The sequence below is a fragment of the Pogona vitticeps genome, chromosome 5 (genome assembly GCF_051106095.1).
Source record: "Pogona vitticeps strain Pit_001003342236 chromosome 5, PviZW2.1, whole genome shotgun sequence".
Lineage (NCBI taxonomy): Eukaryota > Metazoa > Chordata > Lepidosauria > Squamata > Agamidae > Pogona > Pogona vitticeps.
The window spans coordinates 6,577,772-6,596,958 of record NC_135787.1 but is presented as its reverse complement, the minus strand read 5'-3'; the positions used below and the strand labels follow the sequence as shown (position 1 = coordinate 6,596,958).

General features: G+C 42.9%; 1 protein-coding gene across 10 annotated transcripts in view; it reads right to left on the bottom strand.

Annotated features, from left to right (window-relative positions):
* Positions 1-19,187, bottom strand: part of CTNNA2 (catenin alpha 2) — a 578,592-nt gene that overhangs the window by 114,989 nt on the left and 444,416 nt on the right. The gene's annotated exons all lie outside the window — the stretch shown is intronic.

Here is a 19,187-nt window from a genome sequence, read left to right as displayed (position 1 = left end):
GTACCCTGTTTCCCAAAAATAAGACTTCACCTAAAAATAAGCCCTAGTAGGATTTTTCAGGATGCTCCTCATATAAGCCCTACCCTAAAAATAATCCCCACTTAAGTGAAACCCCACCCTCCACCATTGTGCAGCAACCAGAAGAAGATGACATGACTGTAAAATAAAACCTCCCCTGAAAATAAGCCCTAATGTGTTTTTTGGAGCAAAAATTAATATAAGACCCTGTCTTATCTTTGGGGAAACATGGTAATTCCCAAAGCATGGAAAAGTAACTTCATCCTCATCAAGGTGCTATCAAGTCAATTCTGATTAATGGTAACTAGGGAGGGGACTTTCGTGAGGTTACTCCGAACCTCTGGAATTCTGGAAGTTTTAGCCCACAGACCCATACCTACAGATACCTGCATTTTGCTCACCTGTAGCCAGGTCTAGTTTAGTTCTCTATACCATTTAGGCCTCATTTCCTGTGCTAGTAATTTCTAGGAAGAAGCTGCTGTAACGATTCCTGGGCAGAGTAGTTTTTCAAGAGCACTCCATACAACCTAAAAGTCAACAAGATTGCTGCATCCAGGAAACACCGCAGCAGTAAATAAGGCCGAGAATATTATACAGCCTCGGAGGACTAGGCCTAGCTGCAGGTGAGTGAAATACAGATCTCTATAAGTTTGGGACTATGAGGTAAAACTCCAAGAATTCTGGCTGGGGATTCCTGGAATTGAAGTCCAAGAAGAAAGAAAGAAAGAAAGAAAGAAGAAGAAGAAAGAAAGAAGAAGGAAGGAAGAAGAAGGAAGGAAGGAAGGAAGGAAGGAAGGAAGGAAGGAAGGAAGGAAGGAAGGAAGGAAGGAAGGAAGGAAGGAAGGAAGAAAGAAAGAAAGAAAGAAAGAAAGAAAGAAAGAAAGAAAGAAAGAAAGAAAGAAAGAAAGGAAGGAAGGAAGGAAGGAAGGAAGGAAGGAAGGAAGGAAGGAAGGAAGGAAGAAAGAAAGAAAGAAAGAAAGAAAGAAAGAAAGAAAGAAAGAAAGAAAGAAAGAAAGAAAGAAAGAAAGGAAGGAAGGAAGGAAGGAAGGAAGGAAGGAAGGAAGAAAGAAAGAAAGGAAGGAAGGAAGGATGAAGGAAGGAAGGAAGGAAGGAAGGAAGGAAGGAAGGAGGAAGGAAAAAAGAAAGAAAGAAAGAAAGAAAGAAAGGAAGGAAGGAAGGAAGGAAGAAGGAAGAAAGAAAGAAAGAAAGAAAGAAAGAAAGAAAGAAAGAAAGAAAGAAAGAAAGAAAGAAAGAAAGAAAGAAAGAAAGGAAGAAAGGAAGGAAGGAAGGAAGGAAGGAAGGAAGGAAGGAAGGAAGGAAGGAAGGAAGGAAGGAAGAAAGAAAGAAAGAAAGAAAGAAGAAAGAAGAAAGAAAGGAAGGAAGGAAGGAAGGAAGGAAGGAAGGAAGGAAGGAAGGAAGAAAGAAAGAAAGAAAGAAAGAAAGAAAGAAAGAAAGAAAGGAAGGAAGGAAGAAGGAAGGAAGGAAGGAAGGAAGGAAGGAAGAAGGAAGGAAGGAAGGAAGGAAGGAAGAAAGAAAGAAGAAAGAAAGAAAGGAAGGAAGGAAGGAAGGAAGGAAGGAAGGAAGGAAGGAAGAAAGAAAGAAAGAAAGAAAGAAAGAAAGAAAGAAGAAAGAAAGAAAGAAAGAAAGAAAGAAAGAAAGAAAGGAAGGAAGGAAGGGAAGGAAGGAAGGAAGGAAGAGGAAGGAAGGAAGGAAGGAAGGAAGAAGAAAGAAAGAAAGAAAGAAAGAGAAAGAAAGAAAGAAAGAAGGAAGGAAGGAAGGAAGGAAGGAAGGAAGGAAGGAAGGAAGGAAGGAAGGAAGGAAGAAAGGAAGGAAGGAAGGAAGGAAGGAAGGAAGGAAGGAAGGAAGGAAGGAAGGAAGGAAGAAAGAAAGAAAGAAAGAAAGAAAGAAAGAAAGAAAGAAAGAAAGACAAGAAAGAAAGAAAGAAGAAAGAAAGGAAGGAAGGAAGGAAGGAAGGAAGGAAGGAAGGAAGGAAGGAAGGAAGGAAGGAAGGAAGGAAGAAGAAAGAAGAAAGAAAGAAAGAAAGAAAGAAAGAAAGGAAGGAAAGGAAGGAAGGAAGGAAGGACAGGAGGAAGGGAAGGAAGGAGAAGGAAGGAGGAAGGAAGGAAAGGAAGGAAGGAAGGAAGGAGAGGATCAAGAAAGAAAGAAAGAAGAAAGAAAGAAAGGAAGAAGGAAGAAGGAAGGAAGGAAGGAAGGAAGGAAGGAAGAAGGAAGAAAAGAAAGAAAGAAAGAAAGAAAGAAAAGAAAGAAAGAAAAGAAAGAAGAAAGAAAGGAAGGAAGGAAGGAAGGAAGGAGAAGGAAGGAAGGAAGAGAGGAAGAAGGAAGAAGGAAGGAAGGAAGGAAGGAAGGAAGGAAGGAAGGAAGAAGAAGAAAGAAAGAAAGAAAGAAAGAAAGAAAGAAAGAAAGAAAGAAAGAAAGAAAGAAAGAAAGAAGAAAGGAAGGAAGGAAAGGAAAGGAAGGAAGGAGGAAGGAGGAAGGAAGAAAGAAAGAAAGAAAGAAAAGAAGAAAGAAAGAAAGAAAGAAAGAAAGAAAGAAAGAAAGAAAGAAAGAAAGAAAGAAGAAAGAAAGAAAGAGAAGAAAGAAAGAAAAGAAGAAAGAAAGGCACTGTTCTCAAAGCTTGCTAGGTATAAGTACCAGAAGTGGCATATCATCCTGATCATTATGGTGCTCTGAGACTGTGCAGCTTACTCAAGGCTACACAAGCTGGCTTTTCTCCCAGGAAGAACAAATGGGACTCCTCCCCTCTAGCTCTGAAACCAAATGCTCAACTCTCTGAGCTTTAGCAGTCCATTAATGTGGGTTAGGGGAGACGTAATACATTCATAGGCAATATTCAAGCTTCTGTAAACCCTCTCCCCCCCCATCATGTTGCCTGCCAACTGTCGGTGGCATTCCAGTGGCTCTCTAGAGACAGAATGTGAGCCCCATCCTCTGATTAGATGCAGTGCTCAGAAGTCAATGTGCAACAGTTAAGATGGTTGTTTTCTGTTTCCAAAAGACCCTCCCTCCAGGCAGTGTTGAACATCCTGTTTTATAGTTAGCGTCTCAGCTTCTTCTCATTCTTTTGGTCTGCTTGCCATAGGCTGAGGGAACGAGAGTCACTACCATCAGGCAACCCATCTGTCTCACTCAGACTTCAGGATTAAGTATATTTATGTGAAAATATGGGATCATCACACAACCCGTTACGGACATATTAAAACACACAAGCACACCGATCAAGCAGACATGACACACGTGCAAACATCAACGGTTTTCTTGTCAGCACACCTTGGTGTGCACAGTAATCATTGCACATACATAAAGAAGTCTTAGAAACCTTGAACAATCCCATCAAAGACAGAAATTCTGCAAACGGATTGCCTCTGAGTATTCACAAAAGCTCAGGAGCTCTTTTGGAATACTGACAAGAATCCTGTAGAGACCTCTCCCCTTGTAAACCCAGCCTAAAGCAGGAGGAGTCCAAAAACCTTATATCTGTTTAAAAGGAAAGGGGAAGGGGCTTCTTGTGCAGGTCAGCTTATTCACAGCAGGAGATGCTTTTAGGGCATGGGAATGACCTTCTCCAGAATGGAACCTCAGGGTAGGAGGGTGGCCTTTTTATCTCCCAGGGCCGGTGCCTTTTTTCCTGGGTTCAGCTTCTGAAATTAGCCCCTGAGCTTTACATACAGACTCAAGCAGGGATGTACAGTCTATTTCCGATCCACACCGTTTTGGCAGGCGGTTTATTCATGAGCCCATCCCTTTATTTCTGAACACCTTTTATTTTTAGATGAGAACGGCACCGCAAAAGTAAGCTGGCTACATAATGTTCTGATTCACACATTCATCTAAGACAGGGTGGTCAACTTCTTGACATGCTGCGCCTGCCTTCAGCCCCTGCCAGAACAGTAAATAAGGGAGGATTTTGGGGAGTTGCAGTCTAACCATATCCGGAGGCATACAGTTGCTCACTCCCGGTCAGTTCACATTAGCACTGAAAAAGGTTAAATTCCTCGAGCATCTGGTAAAAAGGGTGGACCAGACAGTGCTTGGAATATGCTCTGTCTGTGATGCTGCTCGCAACAAAATTAATTCTAACCCCATGCTTAGTGTGTTCTGTGGTGGCATCTGGCTGCGTTCATGCCAATGTCTCCTGCAAGTCATACAGTATTAGTGCCATACCTGATGCACATTGGTCTCCCAGTACGCAAGGTCTTGGGTCTCATCCATTCTCCACCTCTCAGGCTTTGAACCTAAGATCTCAAGGAACGAGATGCTGGCAACCTGGCAACCCTAGATTCACACACTGGCACCACTGAGTCTCCGCATGGTCTGTCTACACAAACTGTTTCGCCATTGTTACTGAAGACTGTCCCCTGTGAGATCACAAAGGCCTACTGCTACATCTTAAACCTTGGCCTTGAAATGCCACGGAATGCAATAGTTCTGCTCTGACAACCCAACCATAGGGGAAACATTTAACCAAACAAAACCATGGAAGAAGCATATTGGGTATGATAGGAAAATGTATTGTTGACATGCAAATGTCTCATCCTGTTCTCTTACCTTCTTCCTTGAATACATGTCTCCAGTTTCTGAATACGTACTCAGATTTCCCCTAAACATATGTTCCTCTTTTTTTTGCGCCTACTGTCATGAGTGGCAATTCATTATACAACATAAATGGCTCTCGGAAAAAAAGTTTCCCAAAACATTTTCTATATATGGACTATATCTCCCCATATGAGCCTTCTCGGCTCAGAAGAAGCCCTTCTCTTGGCCCCATTGTCATTATAAGTATGCTTGATTATAGGTACGAGAGAGGGCTTTCTCTGTAGCATCTTCCAGGCAGCAGAAGGCTTTCCCTCAGGTGAGAACATTGGCCACCTCCCTTTTATCCCTCCAACAACATCTAAAGACCCACCTTTTCAGGCAGGCTTTTAATGAGTCCTGCATGCTGGTTTTTAGTTAAGTACTTTTTTTTAAAGATTCAAATGTTTTAATCATTCAATGTAGTTTAATTATGATGATGATTTATTTCATTTTTAATGTTCAATGTACAGCGGTGCCTCGCAAGACAAATGCCTCGCAGGACAAAAAACTCGCAAGACAAATGTTTTTGGCAATGGGGGGGGGGGTTGATGACTCGCAAGACAAACGTTCCTATGGCTGTGCTTCACAAGATGAATGTTTTCATTTTTTTTTGTTCCTGCCTCATACTTGCTGATTTTTAAATGTTTTTCTATGATGTTTGAAAATTTAAAGGTTTTTTTACTGAAATTTTTGAAATCATCTGCACAATATGTATGGCTTTAAAGAGCACTTAATAAACCCTTTGTAAACCAAATTTGACTTTGTTCTGACTTTTTTTGCCCATAGGAAGGCATTAATTAGATTCAGTGCATTCCTATGGGAAAACGCGTTTCACAAGACGAATTGTTCACAAGACAACATTAACCAAGGAATGACTTAAATTTGTCTTGCGAGCCACCACTGTACTGTGTTTTTAATCCTACTTGTTTTAACCCCGTGAGCCACCACAAGTCCCCTCATCGGGAGAAAGACGGCCTGCAAACGTAACTAAACAAACAAACAAAAATAAATCCCTTCTCAAAGATACAGAACATCAGCCACTGAGCAAAGTTCAGACATTCGTGAAGCAGACTAAGCCTACCTCTTATTCTGTACACTTTTAATGCTAAAGACAAATGCTTGATGAAATTTGAAAAAAGGGGCTGAGGGAGGAATTTTTATAGAATAAAGCTTGATTTGACTGGGGATCTCTGCAGAGATTCTTGACTCCACATTCTGATTCTATTAAAACAAATAGGCGTTTAATAACTATTCTGCTTGAGTATTATTTATTGTGCCTACAGGAAAGCTACCAGTTGGAAATGATTCGTGAATAAGTTCAAATGTCCCCATTTCTCTTTGCCATTCCTTTGGTCTCCCCTTGTGGCAATAATCTGTTCAATGCACCACACCGTATAAGCTCTGATCCATCTGTTCAAGTACGCTCCCTCCCTCCGTCCCTCCCTCCCTCCCATCAGTTCACCCCACATTTCAATTCCTGTTATCAAGGACGTGGCTTGCATGCATCACTCTGTCAAACCCTATGGAAGCAACAACCACTCGAGGCGCCGAGAGAAGCCTTCCAGACATATCCCAGTCTCCCTCTTGATTGAAACATGAGGGATCGCATTTTTTATTTCAAGGGGAGACAAATGATTTGCCCTTTTCACTTAACAGCCTTGGAGCGCTTGCATCCAAAATCCCCCCCCCCCCGCTTTTAAAACGACATCCTCCAGCTGGTCTGTGAGGTTTGCTAGTAAGCTGCTGCTTTGCATACATCAAATGATACCCCTAACCTTCATTAAAAAGCCCCGAAAGCTACAACAAATAGTAATTACGATGCAAAAGGAAGGGGACCACTCAAATGCTTGAACTCAAATACGGAATGCGGGATTAAAGGCCTTAGCTGACTAGGATGGAACATTAAAGTCTGGAGGAAAAAGGGCCTCTTGTACTACAAAGTAAGCCATCTTTCAAGCTTCCCTCTCCCCCTTTTATGATCATCAAGATGAAAGAAGTGTCCTGGGGCTCAGAAAGCACTATATATCTTACCTTCTCCTAGGTAGTTGGAAACAATCTGAAAGCCATTTTAATGGCACCATAATAGGTACCTTGAGATGGCAATAGAACCATCAAGGCAGGGGCATGCAAACAAGAGCGCAGCTTTCTTTTTTATCACCAGTGGGTCATGATCTCAGACTCCTCTTTCTTCATCTACCAAATGACATCTTTAATCTCGGTCTGATTAAGTTTGTCTTCAATGTCTCCCCCACGTTTCCGCTTTCTCCCACTTGATCCCACATAATGCAAGATGCCACAAATACAGTATAACAGAATGTTTACAGTTATTAAAACCAGTTTGCAGGTGAGCAGGAAATGTTTAATGAAAGATAAATAAAAATCTGTTTATGATTTTTTTGTTTGTTTGTAGAGGGATGTTGCAAGGGAGAATCCGGCCTGGAGAGTGTTTATCACTTCTTAAGGGGAGTCATGGAAATAGACATGTCTCAACAGCATGGCAAAGAAGGAGCTACAAAGCTCTTGAAAAAGGTGAGGATAAAATAAAATAAAAACTTGGCTTTTCCTCACTTGTAGAGGGCTGGAGAAACTATGTGGGATACAACTTTGCTGTTTCCAAGTGCATATGCAGAGACAGTGTCAAAGCACTGCTGAGATGTTCTGACTTTTCCTGATTTTTTTTTTCAAAATGGGATAGCCTATATTTTCAAAGTTCTCAGCTGGTGGGCGATGGTATAGCTTGGATCTGGTCTTTCTTTGCAATTTTTGTCTCTGGCATGTATCAGAGAAAGCAGCAACGGCTTTCAACAAACGCTGATGAAAGCCAAAGAATGAACTGCACCAACAAGATTAAGTTGGACATTAAGAAGGCCAAAACCACAACAGAAGAATTACATAATTTGAATATTAACAAAGAAGAAACTGAAATAGTTAATGATTTCCTGCACTTTGGCCCAATCATCAAATGGAGACTGCAGCCAAAGAAATCAGAGGAAGGCTGAGATTGGAAAGTCAGAAAGGAAGGATTTAGATAGATAGATAGATAGATAGATAGATAGATAGATAGATAGATAGATAGATAGATAGATAGATAGATAGATAGATAGATAGATAGATAGATAGATAGATAGATAGATAGATAGATAGATAGATAGATAGATAGATAGATAGATAGATAGATAGATAGATAGATAGATAGATAGATAGATAGACAGAATGAATGAATGAATGAATGAATGAATGAATGAATGAATGAATGAATGAATGAATAGAGAAAATCCTTAGGGTAAGCTTATGTCACTGGAGACCAAGACCAAAATCTTCCAATGCTATGGTTTTCCTGATTGCTGTGTTTAAATGTGAAAACTCTGGAGACAGGAAAAATATTTAGTGATTTGAAATGTGGTGCTGGAGGAGAACTTCGTCTCTAACGTGAACTGCCTGAAGATATGTATGTGGATGCTAGTTTAAATCAAAGACTTAAGTCCCTCTCGAAGCAAAAATAAAAAATGGCAAAACTGAGACTGTCATATTTGTGCAGAATATGAGAAGACAAAATTCAATGGAAAAGATAATAATGCTGAGATAAGTGGAAAGCAGCAGGAAAAGAGGAAGATCTAACTTGGGATGGATTGGCTCAATAAAGGAAACCAGGGTCTCGCGTCTGCAAGTCCCTTGCAATGCTGTCAATAATAGGGTCTTCTAATGTGGTGGCGCTGCGGGCTAAACCGCCGAAGCCTGTGCTGCAGGGTCAGAAGACCAAGCAGTCGTAAGATCGAATCCATGCGACGGAGTGAGCGCCCGTCGCTTGTTCCAGCTCCTGCCAACCTAGCGGTTCGAAAGCATGCAAATGCAAGTAGATCAATAGGGACCACCTCGGTGGGAAGGTAACAGCGTTCCGTGTCTAAGTCGCACTGGCCATGTGACCATGGAAGATTGTCTTTGGACAAAACGCTGGCTCTATGGCTTGGAAACGGGGATGAGCACCACCCCCTAGAGTCGAACACGACTGGACAAAAATTGTCAAGGGGAACCTTTACCTTTTAAAAAGTCATTAATTAATAGAGTCAACATAGATTGGAAGTGACTTGATAGCCCACGACAACACTAATATGATTGTAAATTGTAGTCTGTATGGAATACAAAATAAGTTGCGCGAATATGCCTCTAAAACAGAGATCTAAGGAGTGATTTTTTTTCTCAAATCAGAGATCTTGGTTAGACCAGCAGGTTTTCTGTGGTATCAGACCCTGTGAAATCATCCATGCCAGTGGTCAGAATGCAGGTTTTTTTTTTTTTTTTTTTTGCTTATCTTAGATTCAGGGGATGTTCCAGCCATCCCACTACAGCTCCCCATGCATCCAAAAAATTCTGCTTTGGAGGGCTGAGAAATCACACTGAACTGGTTTTTGGTCCATAAGAAAAGGCAGAAGGCTCAGCAATACAGTGGTGCCTCACTTAGCGATTGCTTTGTTTAACGATGTATTTGCTTTGCGATGGGTTTCTTTGAGGAATTTTCAGCATCGTTTAACGATGTTCTCTATGGGGGAATTTCACTTAACGATGTCCGTGTTCGCTCATTTTTAAGTGTCTTACAATGTTTGGAACATGTTTTAAATGGTTGGAATAGTTAGTCCAGCGTGTGAAACCTATGCACACTTAGTTTGGCTTTCTTCTGAGTCTTCATTAATTTTTTGTGGTTTTTTGTTTTTTCCCTCATTGGATTTCAATGAGGGAAAAAACAAAAAATCACCAAAAATTAACGAAGACTCAGAAAAAAGCCAAACTAAGTGTGCATAGGTTTCACACGCTGGACTAACTATTCCAACCATTTAAAACATGTTCCAAACATTATAAGACACTTAAAAATGAGCAAACACGGATATCGGAAAGCCATTCAAAAGCACTGAAGCCGGCTTCAGTGCTTTTGAATGGCTTTCCATTGGGGAAACATTGTTTCACTTAGCGATGTTTCCTATGGGGATTTTCGCTTAAGGACGTTAATCCGTTCCCATTGGAACAGATTAACCGGTTTTCAATGCATTCCTATGGGAAATGGTGTTTCACTTAACGATGTTTCCCATAGCGATGGGTTTTTTGGAACCAATTAACATCGTTAAGCGAGGCACCACTGTATTGTGACCGGGGTGCTGGGCTTTCTCTCTTATTCTCCACCTTTCCGTTATCCCCTTTGCATGGAATTAATCACATTTGCCTTCTCAGACTGAAAGAAAATGGAAACACACCAGAATTATTCTAAAAATATCCTGTTGGTTTCTATTTCCTATTGTGAGCTAATAATTGTTGGCTGCAGTTTTTAAAAGGTGGGGGGGCAGCAACCTGCTTCCCCCATCTTTCTGTGGACCGTGGCTTTCCTAGCTGAGTCAGCTGTCCCGTTCCTGAGTTAATCTCTGTGACCTTGTAATAAAAAGGCCTCCCCCCCCTTGGGTTGCATCAGCCCTATAGAAAGTACACATTTAGCAGCTTGAGCCACTCACTGAATACTAATTTAAAGACCAATTTAGCCAGGTACTTTTGGAACACCGATACATTATATAAGCCAGCGTTACTGCACTCCGTTTCTTGGTGAGATTCCACCGGTGTTCTACAATTCAGGCTTCAATGTCTGCGTGTGATCTGACTGAGAAATGCATTTAGATCAGTTGTTCCTATATTTAAATCTGCCTATAATGTACTTTAGTGCAGGTGGCAAAGGCTCTAAATGGCAAAGGAACAGGATCTGTCTCTGTGTCTGTACATTCCTGTAGGAGGTTTGCTTGTCCTCTGAAAATGCCCGTCAGCCATACTGCCACTACCCACAGGAAATGCCCCTTGGCTGCACTACCACCATTATAGTTGCAATGAATCTATATTTCCGGGAGTTTTAATTCATTGTGAGGAGATATGTCCAGGACTGCAGACTGGGATATATTTAACACTGGTAGAAAAACTTCCTAACTGTTAGAGCAGTACGACAGTGGAACCAGTTACCTTGGGAGTTGGTGAGTGCTCCAACACTGGAGGCATTCAAGACAAACTGAGAGAATCACCTGGCAGATGTGCTTTGATTGCATTCCTGCGTTGAGCAGGGGGTTGGACATGATGGCCTTGTAGGCCCTTTCCAACTTCACTATTCTATGAAATTAAACATGGGAGTATAGGAGATGGCCAACTGTCACAGAGTATCCCTTTGCTGGAAGATGGTGTGATGTTTACCCTCACGGCCCCTCTCTGTTTACCCCCAACAAGGGCTCATGTTGCGTTTTCTTCTCGCTGCCACTGGTGGATTACCTCAATCCATAATATAAATGGCGTTTGTCAGAACACTTGTCTTGTGAACAGAAACAGAACTTATTTATTGAAGGGAAGCAGATTAAATAATAACAGAAGTTTCTCAGATACACAGTATACATAAGCAAATCATCAACAGTTCTCTCAGTACATACTTCTTTTCTCTTTCAACATCATTACCACCTTCTCTACTAATCAGCTTTATCACTCTGATTAACCAGTCCTATCTTTCTCAGTATCTCATCCTAGTTTCAGTTCCCTCACTCTCTCTCTCTCTCTAACCAGCCCTATCTATATATCTGCCTGCTCCTCCTTCAGCCAAGCCTCCTATATCTTCATTGACTCAGTCCCTCCAGCTCTCTCATAGGGTCATGCAAATAAGCTCATAAATATGAATAGCATGGGTGAAAGGGCCAATCACCACAGTTGGGTTTATTTATTTATTTATTAGATTTATATACCACCCATCTAGAATGTCTTTGTGAAAGTGTGGCCATTCTCTTGCAGTGCCGGCTTTTGGAATCAACTATAGAATCATAGAATTGTGAAGTTTCAAGGCACCACAAAAGTCATCCAGGCCAGCCCCATGCCAATGAAGGATATACACAGGTAGAGCTTTCCAAGCGAATGGCCATTGGACCTCTGTTTAAAGATCTCAAATGAAGGACTGAGTTGGTAAGGCCCAATGAAGGCTTGCGTCTGATAGGTGCTGGCTATAGGAGATCTAAGATCATGGTCACTGGCTGCATCACCTCCTGACAAATAGAAGGGGAAGATATGAAGGCAGTGACAGAGTTTACCTTCTTGGGCTCTATGATCACTGCAGATGGTGAAAGCATCCATGAAATTAAAAGACGCCTGCTTCTTGGGAGGAATGCAATGACAAACCTAGACAGCATCTGAAAAAGCAGATGCATCACCTTGCCGACAAAGGTCCGCATAGTCCAAGCTATGGTTTTTCCAGTAGTGATGTATGGAAGTGAGAGCTGGACCATAAAGAAGGCTGACCATCGAAGAATTGATGCTTTTGAATTGTGGTGCTGGAGGAGGCTCTTGAGAGTCCCCTGGACTGCAAGGAGAACAAACCTATCAATTCTGAAGGAAATCAACCCTGAGTGCTCACTGGAAGAACAGATCCTGAAGCCGAGGCTCCAATACTTCGGCCATCTCATGAGAAGACTCCCTGGAAAATACCCTGATGTTGGGAAAGGATGAAGGCAAGAGGAGAAGGGGACAACAGAGGACGAGATGGTTGGACAGTGTCACCGAAGCTACCACCATGAATTGGACCAAACTCCAGGAGGCAGTGGAAGACAGGAGGGCCTGGCATGCTTTGGTCCATGGGGTCACGAAGAGTTGGACACAACTAAAAGACTAAACAACAAAGAGGAGATCTCAGCAGGTCTTCTTCCAGTCATGCCAGTAGATCATTTTGGGAGAAACCCAAATTCTTCTCAGACCACTTCCTCCAGCAGGCACCAATTCAGAGGCCGTGCCCAGAGGGGGCACGGCAGGGAACTGCTGAACACCTATTTGTTCAAAGGATGAACCAACGGTTCGTGCCTATCTCTTGACACCAAATCAATAAATTCTCCCCAAATATCTGTGAAACGATTCTTATTTAACAACCACTCCTTTCCTTTGATATTACGCATTCATTTATCATTAATAGCTAAGTTCCAAACAGAATCGTCAGTTTGTGCCCATCTCAATTTTGTATTAATCAACTGGAAGAGATGTGTACCCTCGCAAGAGTCAGTAACATTTTTTGAAAGGGAATGGGGATCCATAAAAGGAAGTTCAGTTAGGCATCCTTCAGTTTCGAACAAATATGGTAACATGCTCTGTATGGAGGACTTGGAACAGCATCTAGTGTGGCTGAGAAGGCCAATTCGAGAGTGACAATCTCTTCCACACTGAAGACAGGAGGACTTGGAACAGCATCTAGTGTGGCTGAGAAAGCCAATTCGAGAGTGACAGTCCCTTCCACACTGAAGACAGGAGGACTTGGAACAGCATCTAGTGTGGCTGAGAAGGCCAATTCGATAGTGACAGTCCCTTCCACACTAAAGACAAATACAATCTGCCCCCTGTCCAACTCCCTGATTTTGCTGCTTTCGGGATGGCCTCTTGGCCTCGGCCTGCTGGACAAGGGTCTCTTCCAATTGGGAGAGGACGTGATGCAACGTCTGCCTCCAGGCTGAACGCTCAGATGTCATGGTTTCCCATCTGCTGAGGTCCATTCCTAAGGCCTTCAGATCTTGCTTGCAGATCTCCTTGTATCACAGCTGTGGTCTTCCTCTGGGGCGATTTCCCTGCACTAATTCTCCATGCAGGAGATTTTTTGGAATCCAACCGTCACCCATTCTCACGACATGCCCAAGCCAATGTAGACGTTGCTGTTTCACTAATGTATACATGCGAAAAATTCCAGCTCGTTCTAGGACTTCTCTATTTGGAACTTTGTCCTGCCAGGTGATACCAAAAATGTGTCAGAAGCAACACATATGGAACATGTTCAACTCTCTATCCTGCCATGCACAAAGGGTCCAGGACTCACTGCAGTACAAAAGTGTACTAAGGACACAGGCTCTATAGACCTGGATCTTGGTATATGCTGTCAGCTTCTGATTAAGCCATACTCTCTTTGTGAGTCTAGAGAACATGGTAGCTGCTTTGCCAATGTGTTTATCCAGCTCAACATCTAGGGAGAGAGTGTCAGAGATCGTTGAGCCAAAGTACACAAATTCATGGACAACCTCCAATTCTTGCGTGGAGATGGTAATAGAGGGTAATAGAGGGAGGGAAGTTGGTTATATCTCCAAAGATCCTGGTGGGGAGAACATTTTTCCCCCAGAATTAGTCTGTATGTTTTGCCTTATTTGCTTTTTTTCTTCATGTTTTCTAAAATTAAAAATAAATAAATAAGAATCCCCTCCTTCATTTTCCCACTAGTTCTGCACATCCCTCCTAGATTGAAGTCAAAGCACTGAAAACACATTGGGCATCAATCAAAAGCAAAGAAAGCTTAACTGGCCAGAACATTTAAGAGGGACTGAGAAACCAAACTCCCCCACACGACAAGAACACGACACGTACAATCGCGCGCAGAGGGCTTTTTTTTCCCTGTGATGCTGACAAGCAAGCCCTTTTTTTTAACTTTAAAGTCGTGCCCAATTATTTCCAGCTCTTGCTGTGACATGACAAACCAAGGTTTAGCTCTCTGCCAAACAGTGGCAGGTTCTTTAGGAAAAACAGAAAATCTCTTTTTTGTTTGTTTGTTTTCGGCTTTTAATCATGTGGGATGACATTAGAACCACTGTGCCATCAGCACTATTTCTCAGGTTTGATTATTTTTGTTTACAATTATCATAGCATACTGTACAATGTAGGAGAGGAAGGAAAAAAACTTGTGTGCAAGAGGGGAGAACTGTAGGATTCTATGAGGAGCATCTCTCTGCTCATCCAGCACTGCATTACGTCCTCCACTTGGTTAGGATAGGTATCAATCATGGATTACCGCTTTTTCGTGGCGAAGGGGCTATGGGCTCTGCCGTGCAGGGATACCCAAGATAGACAGGTAATAGTGGCAAGTTCCGACTAAACGCAATCCACCTGGAGTAGAAATTGGCAAGCCACTCCAGTATCTTTGCCAAGAATACCCCATGAACAGAAACAAAGGGATCATCTAATGACGGAAGGGAAATCCATCTGTGAAGATTCTCGGTCATCCAGGTGTGGTCCTCTGGAAGTTGAGTCATGGCAACTGGGCTACTTTCTTGTTGGGTTGAAATGTTTCCCTACTCATCCAAGCAGCTTCTTCAGCCATGACTCAGCTTCCAGACTGAAGGGAACTGTGTCTTGATAAGTTTACCTTAACAAAGTCTGGGCGCTCATGTCTAGCAAGGGTCTAGACATGAACGCAAAAACTGAGGACAACCCCCCCCCCAAAAAAAGAGGCACTGAGCCCAGATCCTAAACCAGCTGAATCGGACATCGCTGACACTTGACAGCCAGCTTGATAAGAGATTCCCAAACCTGAGACAAATTTGCCAAAACAATATGGTAACTTCCTGGGCCTGGCTTCAGTTGCATGGGCAAACTGCCCTCTTCCAGATGCTCTGCTCTCCTGGGAGTCGATATGCCAATGCCAGCCATGTGCCCAGCAGGCACTCCTGAAAAGGTGAGAAAATGCCAGGCTTGTGCCTGGGAAATGTTCCTTTTAAGGCTTCCTACTGGGTGGGGAGAGAGGGCAGCCTGCATCCATGGCCAGTGCAACTGGCCTCACTGGGAGCTCTCCTTGGTGCTGAGCTTTTCTGGCTGCCCTGCAAGTTCACTGAACAGGCCTGAGCACACCAGCACCTCATTCTGCTCTGCCAGTTGTCGAATTAAGCCTGTAAGAAGACAGTCTTATACCTACCTACTCAGAATTCCAGTAACTTGGTGGTACTTATGCCTATATAACATGAGCCCCAACTTCCTTTGTACATTGTACTAGAAGACGTTATCCAAAAGTATGAAGGCAGCCCTGAGTCAACAGCTGTACAGAAGACCAACCTTACTGAACTTGGTATCATCTGGGGATGCCAGGAATTGGGTAGTCTAACATATCTGGAGGACATCGTGTTGGATGGACCAGGATGGAAAAGCTTCCTTCCTGGTGAGATTGGCTAAGGGTGGAGGAGGACTTTCGTCCCTATTTTCCATATTGCTGTTGCTCGGATCACTTAGTGTGAAGTGGACCAGCAACCTGTCTGATTTAACCCTCCTCCCCACCTCTATACAGGAACCACGCCTGCTTCTAAGGTCTTAAGTGCAGATGGGCATGCAATGGTTCATTGCAGTTCGTAAAGGCGGTAGCGCAACTGTTGCTCCCCTCCCCTCCTTCCTCTGGGCTCAATCAGCCCCTCACCAGGCCCAGCATGTGAGCTTCTTGCACCTCCTCAACTGATCTCCCAGTTCTGGCAGCAGCTCAGGCTTCTCTGGCCCCGCCCTCTTGGCTGATCTCCCAATCAGAGAAAAGGGTGGGGCATAGAAAGCTGTGCTCTTGCTCCTGATTGGGAGATCAGCTGAGGAGGTGGGAAAAGCAACCAAGCTGGGCCTGGTGAGCAGCTGATCAGCTGAGGAGTCAGAGGAGGGGAGCAGCAGCACCTGTGCTGACCGCCTTGACAAACTGGGATGAACTGGGATGAACCGGTTCACGTCCATCTCTAATCTTACATTTCAATATTTTTAAAAGCGATCACATAGGCTGAACTCAAAAGACCCATTTTAAATCAATGCCTACAAAACTTCAGCAATAAATGTTTCAGTTTTAATGGTTTCCAAAGAGGGATAAATAACACATCCATTATGGGGAGAAGGGAATAATTGCAGGTAGGCTTTGACTGTTTCTATTTGCCATCAAGTTGGAACTGATTTATAGCAACCCTAATAGGGCTTTTAAGGGAAGCGAGATATTTAAGGAGTGGTTTTACCAGTTCCACACCCCCAGAGTGAGCTTCCATTTGGCTGAGTGGAGATTTGAACTCAGGCCTCCCAATCCCTAATCCATCACTTTGTCCACTACATCATACTGGACCTCGTCAATTGCAATATTAATTTGAGAACATAGTGAATTTGTATTCCTAAATTACTGGGATCTCTCATTTAAAGGCTGCCTTATTGCAGAGCTACCAAGACTACAAATTTTCAACTGAACAGTAAACCAAACCATATGGTCTATCTGATTAAAACTGCAATGGGGATAATATCGCTGATGAGGCCTCACGTATTATCCTGGTCCACAGAGATTTGCAGTTTAACTTAGGAAAGCAGATTACCTATTTCAAAGGAGCATTATTAGCTCATAAATACCTAAGGCCCGTTTGCACATAATTTTGATGCCTTTCTGTCCGTTTCAAAGCTCTCTGATTAGGTAGCTTTTCTTGCCGCGCTTAAACAAGCAAATTAAAAATTAACAATATTTCTGAGCAGTCAAATACAATTTTCATAATGAATTTCTAATAAGTATATCTGAAAGGAATATTTTCAGCAACCGGCTCTGTTCGGTAGAAAGTGGAAAGAAAATACAAATCGGGAAGTGCGTGTGAGTGTAATGTTTATGCTTATTTATTTTATATCTTATTTTTAAAAGGATAAAATGGCACCCGTTTGGCAATGAGGTCTAAACAGAACCATGAACTGGTTGTTGTGGGTTTTTCGGGCTTCTTGGCCATGTTCTGAAAGTGGTTCTTCCTAACGTTTCGCCAGTCTCTGTGGCCGGCATCTTCAGAGGACAGCACAGTTTGCTGTCCTCTGAAGATGCTGGCCACAGAGACTGGCGAAACGTTAGGAAGAACCACTTTCAGAACACGGCCAAGAAGCCCGAAAAACCCACAACAACCATTAGATCCCGTCCGTGAAAGCCTTCGCAAATACATAGAACCATGAACTGTTTGAAAATTCTGGGTAATATTACTCCAAGACATTAATGAACACAATATTGACTCTACTTCCCTTCTTCTATTTAAAAATGTGACTGGTAACCCCAGATGATCTGAAGGAAGAAATTTTCTCCATTTCTCCTCAACTACTCTGCTTAGCTTCCATGCCGGCTGATGAGATAAAGAAGCCTCCCTCCAACAGGTTCACTTTTTATTTTTAATGTGATCGTACATTATTTACACTTCCAAAACAAATGGGCACGAATGGAAACATGGTTATCGTTTGGTGTTAGCGCTTTGCTGCATTTTGCAATGTAAATTTTTATACACGGTCGCTGTATTGTGGGAAAGGACACACAGAAATACACGCCGTCTGTGAAAACAACAAACCGATATATGCCTTCTGATTAAGCAAATTGCTTTCAAATCAAAAAGTATTTATGAAGGGGGGAGAAATGCAATTTCAGGAAGCATATGTTGGGCAAAATCCTACTGCATAAATTTACACCAGTGGAAGCTGCTGCTGGCAAAATTTTGATTTAAATGCATCGAAAGCTTCCTACCCCCCCAAACCCCATTTTAGGTTCTGAGGCTCCCACAGCCTTCCTTTTGACCCAGGGAAGCCTTTGTGAGAACTGAGACTTTAATAGCCTTTAATAGCCAAAATTTGCTTCTGCTAGGATTAGGAACCACCAGTGGTGATCTGATTTTTGACTAATAAAGGCTCCCCTCCCCATCCTGAGGCAAAATAGAGGACTAGGAAGCCTCAGAACCTGGAAGGGGGTGGGGGGAGGAAGCTTTCAATTCATTTGAGTTGCCAGATCATGACACCATCTGTTTCCGCCAGTGTAAACTTATGTCAACAGGATTTGGGCCAGTAAAAGAAACAAGTATTGAAACATGTACAAATATTCTTTGCTTGTCTATTGCGCAAAGTGACATGGAAATAGGACCAAACAAACTTTAGACAGACAACACGAGAAACGGAGAGAAACCAGAATCAGCAGTAGCAGTTTAGTCTGTCCCTGGGTTTTACCCTAAACTTTTTCTTCCTGGGATGAATATGAGTACTGGCCTATGTTGATATTGTTTAGTTTTTAAGCAGTGTCTGACTCTTTGTGACCCCATGGACCAGAGCACGCCAGGCACTCCTGTCCTCCACTGCCTCCCCAAAGTTTGGTCAGATTCATGTTGGTCACTTCGGTGACCCTGTCCAACCATCTCGTCCTCTGTCGTCCCCTTCTCCTCTTGCCTTCACATTTTCCTAACATCAGGGTCCTTTCCAAGAAGTCTTCTCTTCTCATGAGATGGCCAAAGTATTGGGGCCACAACTTCAGGATTTGTCCTTTCAGTGAGCACTCAGGGTTGATTTCCTTCAGAACGGATAGGTTTGTTCTCCTTGCAGTCCAGGGGACTCTCAAGAGTCTCCTCCAGCACCACAATTCAAAAGCATCAGTTCTTCAGCGGTCAGCCTTCTTTATGGTCCAGCTCTCACTCCCATACATCGCTACTGGAAAAACCATAGCTTTGACTATTCGGACCTTTGTCGGCAAGGTGATGTCTCTGCTTTTTAAGATGCTGTCTACTGGCCTATATAGTTGATTGTATGGATTCATGTGTACAGTAGCTTTCCTTTTGACTGCCATTTCGCTGGCTTCTATCCTTCTTCCTGGGCTTGAGAAGGAAAGCAGGACTCATTGCCTTTCCTAGCAGAGAGGGGCATATGTCAGATCAACATCAGTTTCTGTGTACCTTAAGGGTTTCTGCTCATGACCTCTGGGAGCAGCTCCTCTGTTTGTTTTCTCCCGGCCAAACCACTGGGGACTGAAAGGTTAATGCTTTGGCATAATCCTTACATTTTCT